We start from the raw sequence: 10,205 nt of genomic DNA on the forward strand, positions 1-10,205 counted from the left end.
CCAACACAACAAGATTTAGAATGAACTTCAAGAACACCTATCAAGAACTTATCAAGAACTCTAGTCTTTCAACTTCAAGAATGAAATTTGCGCTGAAAATAACATGTTTGGCGTGTGGGTGAACAAACCCAATACTATGGAAGCTTACATACCTCTTAGGGATTAAACCCATGGCGAAAATCCGCAACAAAACGCAAGACTCTCGACGAACACTTTGATCATCTCCACTTTTCTCTTCTTGAACTCTCAACTAAACCCTAGGCTAATTTTAGGATTATAAAACTGAACCTAATAGGATTAGACCCTTAAATATTACTAAAAATGAATTAAATCTGATTGGATAAGGAAAAGACCAAAATACCCCTCACTATTTCCTGCTAACTTTCCTTAACTGGGTAGCCTAACTTCAAAGTGTCATATCTCACTCATACGAACTCGAAACTGATCAAACTTGGTGGCGTTGGAAAGATAATTCAAAGATCTTTCCTAAGGTACCTAGTAGCACACGGAGTTATGGTCGTTTGAAGTTGACCCAAAACTCATACTTAGCTTAACTTGCAAAATTTCAGATTTTGCTATTTCCAATTTAGTTCTTTTTCGAACTCAAGGTGCTACATCTAGTGAACTTAACACTTAAGAAATTTTAAATTTCTCGGTAAAATCTCACTCACTACAATGACCGGTTCGAGTCTTAGTTCGAATTTTTTTCTAGGGTGTTACATATTGGCTCTCTGATCAGCAGGTGGTTTAGTATGGATGGTGTCACTCACGACGGTCTGGATATTGACAATATTCTAGACGTAACACGCTACTTGGAACCACGAGTGACCCCAAGCTAACCCATGACCCGACATGAAACATATCACTCAAACTGAAAGGAAAAAACGAATTGAAAGTTAATACATTGGATGAGCTCATATAGCATAAACAAATATTAAAAAGGTAATGTGACAAAAATATATATTATTTGAAACCTTTCCTCTCCCCAACCATTTCGAGTTAAGGAGATGTGAAAACACGTTTATCTCTATAAGTCTAACTTAAATGAAGAATGTTTCATGATCTTTGTTGTTGTGTTTTTGATAATCCTTTGTTTTTAGAATTAGATATAGAGTTTTATGATTAAGAATAAATTGATCATGTCATTGGTTTGGTGAATATATATATATATGAAAAACTTATATGGTGTAAATTAATTAAGCCTTCTTGAAAATAAATTATTTAATATTTTGATATAATATGGGTGTTTATTTGACATTGCATCTTCATTTTCTCTCCTTATTTTTCTTTTATCGAGTTTAACTTTCATAGACCGATAATTAGAAAAGAATATGTATATTATTAGGTATATATATATGTATGTCATCTAAAATATAGTTACATGTTGGTGCCTATACTAAGTGAATCAAGTTACGTTAGAAAAATAAGACAATTAATCGATCTACCACAACAAGTTGAAGTATAGTGGTAGCATAAAATTCTTTTAAATTGACGCTCCATGTTATAACTGAGGAAAAATACAAGTATACAAATATGAAAATACAGTCGAATGTGCCTCTCTATAACAACATTTCATTAAAACAATCATTTTTTTAATGTGAAAATCGATCTTACATGTTATATTATATTATATATTCTCTATAAAAATATTTTGCTATAACAAAAATAAAATATCGAAATAAACAGTCCTATTATAGAGAAATTTGATTGTATTAAAAATGAATTATTCAATTACTAAAATAAATATAAGTAATAACAAGAAGCACCAGTGGTCTAGTGGTAGAATAGTACCCTGCCACGGTACAGGTTCGATTCCCGGTTGGTGCATATTTATTACTCTTTTTATTTTCCCTTTAATATTTTTTTTATATATAAAAAAAACTTAGTGTAAAATATTTTTAGATATGATTTATAAACATTTTTATTTTATTAAGTTTAGATAGGTTATAATAACATTTATTTTCTTATATAAAAATATGATGCAACTAATTAATTATAACTTGAGATAAACCTAATCGGTTTATCGGTGTCTAAAGTATTCCGCATTCATGCAGGATCCGAGGAAGGAGATTAGGATAACACTTTTAAGGGATGTGATGTAGATAACCAATCCTAATACAAATATTAGTGATTGTAGGACTCGAACATGTAATCTATAAATCACACAAAAGATAACTTTATCATTGCTCCGAGACTCCCTCCGAAGTGAGTCATAGAACAAAACTTTCTCTTATGGTTATGTTTTAGCTATTAGTTAAAGCTCTAGATTTTAAATAATTGTGAAAAAATAATCAAATATACAGTGACAGATAATGATATATTTAACGCTATCAAGTTAAATTTACATATTATATTATATATCTATAAATAATAGGAGAAAAAAAAAGTGCCACATGTCATCACCAGAAAAATTCAACAATTTTAAAATTTTAAAAATAATTTCAATATTTTTAAATTTTGTATTTAAAATTAACAAAAAAAAAGAAAGAAGTAACCAACTAAATTTTTATTTAAAAACTGATTATAAAAAAAAAAGTTAAAAATTGTGGATATTCGTTGGTTAAATGGGTGGTTTTTTTATTTTTTAATGGGGTAGTTTCTTTTTAATTTTTTAAAAATTTATTTTAAATTAATAATCAAAAAATAAAAATCACATTCAAATAAAAATTCGAAGCCTTATGGTTTGTTGGGAGTAGGATGATCATGCCAATTTCTGCATTTCAGGCCATTAAGATGAAACTTTAGTTCAACCTAATCTTCAAATATCAACTTCCATTTTACTTATTGCCAAGCCAAGAGTGTAAGATTGACAATATTGACCAGTTTTTAAAGTGTTTATTCCATTTTTGTTTTCTTTTTTTTATCAAGAAAATATGTTGTATATGAAGATCTTAGATATATTTTATCTGAATCAATAATTGAACCAAATTGATTAAATTAATTCATTTTAAGCATAATTTATGGCATATGACTTTCTTTCGTATTTTTCCTCATTTCATTGCAGATGATTTACAAAAGAGGAAAAATCTTTCATTTATTTTTTATTGAATGTCTGATTTATGTCATTAACATTGCAATTTGCAATAGATAATTCATTCAAGCAAAATTTATGGCTTATGAATTATCTTTGATAGAAATTGAATCATTTGTAAGGCCCTATAACAAATGGATAGTTATTGCTCAATATTGTATGAATATCCCAGTTAATGACATAAACAATTCTAACAAAGGAAGATCTCTTATTGTCATACATACTTGCCACTATACATAATTTTCCAAAGATTTCAACAAACTACAATATGCATGATTTGAATAATAAACTTTACCGTAAACAACATACAAATATTTTTAATTTTTAAAATAGTAAAAATATTTTGAATTTTAAATATTTTAAAGGTAACATTAAAAATTTAAAATATTTTATAGATAATATTAAAAAAAAGAAAAGAGAAAGATAAGTGCTCTTTTTTCATCTGAGATTTACCATAAATATTTGAAAATATTGAAATCAAAATATCAATTTAAATTTCTGAAATTATAAATAAAAAATATTTAAAATTGGAAGATCTTTTTGAAGGATAAAACTACTTTTTAATTCTATAAAAAGAAGAAGATGAAATTAGAAAAGGAACAATAAAATATTATATGTGGCTAAAATAACTAATGGAGTCTTTTAACACATAATTTATATTTAATTAACAAAATAAATTTTAAATATGAAACTAAAAACTAAAAATATTTTAGAAGATAGGGACACTTTTTTATTTAAACAAAAAAATGAATACGATAAAATCACAACAGTTACAAAAAAAAATGCTAACTAACTATTTTTAAATACATAGCTAAAATAATTACTCCACATACACACGATGGAGTCTTTTTAAAAAAAAATTAAAATCTAAGTATTTTAAATTTAAAAATCTTTTAAAAGGAAAAGGATATTTTTCAATTTTAAACAAAGAAAAAGAAGAAGATAAATTCAAAAGAGGAACAAAAAAAATAATTAACAAACTATGTTTAAATATGTGGCTGCAATAACTGCTCTCATGTACGATGGATTCTTCTTCAATTCATAATCTTTTTCTTTTTACAATATTTGTAGCCCTAAAATTTAGGAATGTAAATTTGTTTATTTTTAAAAAAAATCGTGTTTGGCCTTATTTTTTCTATTTATGTTATATATAATTAAAAATAAATAAAAATAGTTGTGTTTTTAATTTTTTTAATGTATGATTTATGAAATTTTATTTTTAATATCAAAGTAAGATATGTTACTCCTCCATTAGTGAAGGAGATTCATTGTAAAATAGTTGGATTGTGTAGATAAAAACATGATGAATGTTCTTTTGGTTATGGGGTGATGAAATTTATTAGTTTTCTTTAGTTATGTATTTCAATTTTAATTTGTGATTCTTCTGATTGAAAATTCATATATGAAAGAACAAAAACTTATGAATATTTTTTTGATATGTAATTTTTATTTAAAGTATGTTAAAAAATTTCATGCTTCTTTATACTTGATTAATGAAAATATGTCAATTGTTAGAATATCTGTTAGAGAATAAAATTAATAAATTTGAAAAATATAACTTGCAATGTAACTACAAATTATATTTGATTGTAAATTGTGAAAAATACATATACAATAACTTTTTTTCCTCACTGATTTTGCCTCTCTTTTTAATGATTTTTTCTTTCAATAACAACTACATCTTATAGGATTAGCCGTTTTATATAACTTTTCTATTCAATGTGTTTTTCGAAATTGATTTGAAAATGTAAACATTATGTAGTAATAAAATATTACTATAATATTACGATTTTAAGAAAATATCATGTAATCGATATATGAGTTCTACAAAAATAGAAAGACAAAAATTAAAAATTTGAATATCATACCTACAATTTGATATTTAATCATGTCATGTGAAAGTTAGATTTTAAAATTTACTAACAAGGATATAATATTATTTCAATTAACCATAATTAAAAATAATAGATCAAACATGTAAAAACACATAAAGTAATTGTTTTTTTAATCAAACTAAAAAAAATAAATTAATATTATATTTATTAAAATTTCAACAAAACATATTTAAAAACAAAAAAATGTAGCTAATTATAACTATAAACATAATATTTAAATTTTAATATTATAAATATTAAATTGTGTATTAATAATACATTACAAAGTACATAGTAATATTACTTATTTTTAATTTAAATATCCGTGCAACGCACGGGCACGTATACTAGTAATACTTAATTATGATCTCCATTCTCTATATATACAGAATAATATATAGTAAATAATTTGCTATCCGATTAAAAATACTAATAAAATAAAATTGTTTATAATTCTTATTCTGCAGTCTGAAAGATTCTTTAAAAATATTATAAGACAAAATCACTTTGTAAATTTAAATTTATTATTATTACTATACTTTTAATTTCAAAGACATATCTCTTGTAAATGACAAAATTTTGACCTTTATACCATAAGGGGTCGTTTGGTTACAAGGATTAACGGTTATTTCAATATTAAAATTTGGGATTAAATTTGTTCACTATTTAGTTATGAGCCAATATATATTAGCTAAAACTAGAATAAAATTCATATAAAAATCAAAGGATTATCTACCTCGTCTTTTTTTCTCCAATAGGAAGGGGAAAACACTAGATGATTTTTTTTCCTCTGTTAATTTTGATGGACAAAATTATGTGATACTTGTGCTGGTAGCTTGGTAGGAGGTAGCAGATATATATCCGTGAAATTAGTCACGTGTAAACAAATTCATACATCATGATTAAATATATATATAAAAGTGAGATTATTTATTATGAGATATCGTAATTTTGAACCAAACGACCCCTAAGTATACTCCATGATATATACTACTATATAAACACTTGAATATAGAGTAACATTATTCATCTATATAGCCATTTAAATTTTTGGACCATGACAAACAAAAACTTAGTATCCATTTTTGCAATTCTCTTAATTTTTTCCCTACTTTTCTTCATTAGCAACTCTTCTTCTTCTAATGATGATAATAATTATATAAGTGATAAATCGCAACTATAGACAATTACTTTACTCCAATATCAAAGGGCTTTTTTGCGGAGCTTCAACGTAGAAAAATGGAAGTTTGCTCATGTACACCTTGTTGTTACATATGCCCATGTCCTACTTCTTAAAAGGGGCTATTTAATAAAGTCGGAGTTCGACTTATATATGTTGATAGTATAAATAATTTTTACATTATCAGGTCACTTGTATTTATCTTAGCAGGTTGTCGTAACATAAACTGTGTTGTTTTCAAGATTACAAATTCGACCACTTTTTTCATATGGGGTGGCTACGTGTGCAAATGTCTTTCGAGTGACTTGATTGTGTGAAAAATTATTTACATTGTCGATGAATATTAGTTAAACTCGGAAATACCTTAATGCCATATTATGTACCCCTTGTTTTTGCTTTATTTTCGTATCAATATGTAATAACTTTTCGTAGTATGAATAAAAGTTTCCTTTTGGCCAAAAGAAGAGGTCACTCTTTTATATATATATATATTGGATTGTTGTAACGTGTCTTGTTTTCAAGATTATATACTATGTATCCAACTTTATACGAATGGTGATTATGTACATATATTATTTGGGAACGTGATAGCATTAACTTATATTCACTATCGGTAGATAATAGTTAAATGCAAAAATCATAGTCTCCTTTCAACTTTGTCATGTTTTTTTTTTGGTTCACTTAAAAAAAAAAAGAAAAAAAAAAAGAGGTCACCCTTATACCTCTTTGAAGTAAGGGCGTCGTAACATGTTTTATTTTCAAGATTGCAAATTGGAGGGAAATTAATTACGTGCAAATATTTTTTGAGTGATATGATAGTTTGAAAATTAACTTATTTTTATACTGTCAATGGGTGGATATTAGTTAAACACGCAAACAATAGGCTCCTTTTAATTTCTTTGTGTAAAACAATAAATCTGATGGTTTATAGATGAATTAATAGTCTATAAACTATCAAGTTCCTAATGTTTGAATTGTATAATTAATTAAGAGAATAAAAAGTTTAAACCCATTTCTGTAAGATCTTTTTGTTCCTTTAAAAAAAGATATTTCTAATTTACTGCACAAGAAAATATCAGATTCGTCACTAGAGCTAGGGGTGTACATAGCCGGGTTGGTTCGGGTTTTTCAAATATCAAACCAAACCATTTGTGTCGGATTTTTAAATCTATAAACCAAACTAAACCAATAAAACTCGGGTTTTTTAACGTCGGGTTTTTTCGAGTTTTTCGGATTTTCGGGTTTTTTCGGGTTTTTCCGGTAAAGTATTCATACAAACATATAATTTACTTGTACTTCAAATATTTCTTTAGTCCTACCAAAATACAACTATCTAAGGTGTTCTTAAGAAAATAACACAAAATATGATATGAGTAATGACACTAAAATATCCAACAAAAATAATAATAATGAAATCGCGTGAAACAAATATTGCAAATCAACAAGTCATAATGAAAATGATCATAATTTAAAAGTACTAAATCATGCTAAAATAAGTTTAATAAGTATTAGTTACATGACTAAATATTAAAGAAAATTAAAATTAGATTATGTATTTTAATTGTCTAAACCAATGTAAAACTAAAGAACAAAGATTCAATATTATTGTCATTTTTAATGTTGAATTGATTATTTTTTTGCATTAGTATTAATTTGATTTTGATTTAAGCTTTATTATAATTACAAATATATGTGGACTATAATCTTTATTGAACCATTCAGAATTCTAAGTTTCAAACTTGAAATAATATATTAAAAGATAAAAACTATGAAAAAGTATAAGAAATATTTAAAAATTATATCAAAGTAAATATTTTTATGTATAAAATAAAATTTTAAAATTATATATATAATGTCGGGTTGGGTTTTTTTAGTTAAAACCAAACCAATCCAAATATAGTCGGGGTTTTTTTTCCAATACCAAACCAAGTCAAACCAACCACTAGTCGGATTTTTTATTTCGGTTTGACTCGATTTGCGGTTTGGTTCGGTTTTCGATTCGGTTTTGTACACCCCTAACTAGAGCTATCAAACTGGCCTTAGCTCATGAGGTCGGCCTAACCCAATTCGTTATTGAGATAGTGTCGGGATAGAATTTTTCAAGCCCATTTAAAATTAGGGCTTATAAGTCCGATCCATATAAGTCTTTGATCCTTGAGGCTTGATCGGGGATGGGCGGGGGTCAGCCCATGGCCAAAACTATTTATTTAAGGGCAACTTAGAGAAATCTCACTAGTGTATAAGCTAATTACTTAGATGCACACTATGTTGTAATATTATGAATCTTATCAAATTTTGGTGCATCCAGATACATGGACTCAAAATTAGGTGTAATTTGTTCTAGATATATACACTCTATCCAAGTAGAATAGTATGTATCTAAGATACATAAACAAATCCCGCGCCCTCATCTTCCTCCCATCTCACTCACCACTCTCTTATCTCGCTCGCGTAGAGATGCATATACATGTATCTCGCGTATCTAGTATAATAGATACATGTTATGCACATTGTCACTCTCCGAGCCTACACCCTGGGCGGGACTTGCACTCGAGAACCATTGTTGGCCCCAAGCGAACCCTTGGCCTGGCTTAACTCTTAGCGGAAGACTTACTCATGATAAAAATACTTTAAAAAGTAAACTAAACTACATAATAGAAAACTTATAATGTATTAAAATAACATTCACTGGCCAAAGTGGCAACTCAAGTCTCAACCATCAAAACAAGGAATATAAAGACTCAAGAACTAACATCACTAACTGTCTATGAAGCCTCTAAACAACTGAGATGGACGTCTGGACAAGACCCACAACATCCTAATGAACTACAATACTGAAAGAAATAAAGGGATCCTCCGGAAAGCAAAAAGGCTCACCAACAAACTCTGGAGCTCAACTAGAATCAACGATGCGTTGGATGCTGATCCTGGTTACCTGTATCTGCATCATAAAAAGATGCAGGCCAAATGGCATCAGTACATTAAATGTACGAGCATGCGAGGGGAATTCTAAAACAAGACATAAGCTTGAAAGGAACTGAAAGAACAAACCCGGTCTCAACTCAACTGAACTCATTTCAATATAAAGCAGTATAAACAAGTGCAATATAAAGAAAAGCTTTTTAAAACATGGATAACAACTCTGTGTATTTTAGAAATACAATAGTATCTCCGTATGTATGCAAAGATACAATGTAACCTCTGAAATGTATATAAAAATACAAAATACTGTTGTGGGAGTTTCTCTAACCGACAACCATCACGTAAGAGCTATTATGACGATACATCATTTTGCCTCACGCTGTCAGGGCCGTCCTATACTTTGCAGAGGGTATAAAACCTGACTACTAAGTGGATTCACTAGTCTATGCTAAAAAGCACTAAGGAGTCATCTAAAAAGTATGACCATTTTCTACCCATGGTGTCTACATGGTTTATGGGGGCATAGTGTTGTCTGAACTCTCCCCCATATCGGTGCTCAATACTACTACCAAAATATACTACCTCAATATGTTTAAAAACTTAACTCTGTGGTTTGAGATAATTGCTCAAAACTTAGCTCAAAGGCTCTTTTGGAAATCAAAGTTTCCTCTCTTGCTTAATTATGAAAGCATTTACTCTTTACTGAAACTAGCTCAAAGGCTCTTTGGAAATCTCAGTTTCCGTTCTTGTTTAAATGTGAAAACATTTGCTCTTTGGGAATACATAGTCCCGATATACTCTTTTGAAGAAATGAACTTCAATTTTTACTCTTTACTCAACTCAAAACTCAAGTCTTAAAACAAAGTTAAAACATTTGTAAAAGACTTTTGGAAAACTCTCTTAACTTCACTTGACTTGACTCTTAACTTCTCTTAACTTGACTCTTAACTTTCCTTGAATTGAATTATGGATTCAAGGCTCACGATCTCATGTTATGGATGATTTCATGTTGTTTAGGCGTACCTTAGAGTGTAGAAATCAACTAGAAAACATAGGTACGTTGCAAGGGAACTAGTATGGAAAGAAATGGAAAAAAGTAGAAGACCTGGCGTCCCTGGCGCTCTGAGTGGCGCGGGGCGCCAGACCCAAAACTTTAGAGTCTGGCTTGGGGCGCTCTGGCTGGCGCGGCACCCCAGAG

This window comes from Solanum tuberosum, unplaced genomic scaffold (genome assembly GCF_000226075.1).
Source record: "Solanum tuberosum cultivar DM 1-3 516 R44 unplaced genomic scaffold, SolTub_3.0 scf00118, whole genome shotgun sequence".
NCBI classification, from domain to species: Eukaryota; Viridiplantae; Streptophyta; class Magnoliopsida; order Solanales; family Solanaceae; genus Solanum; species Solanum tuberosum.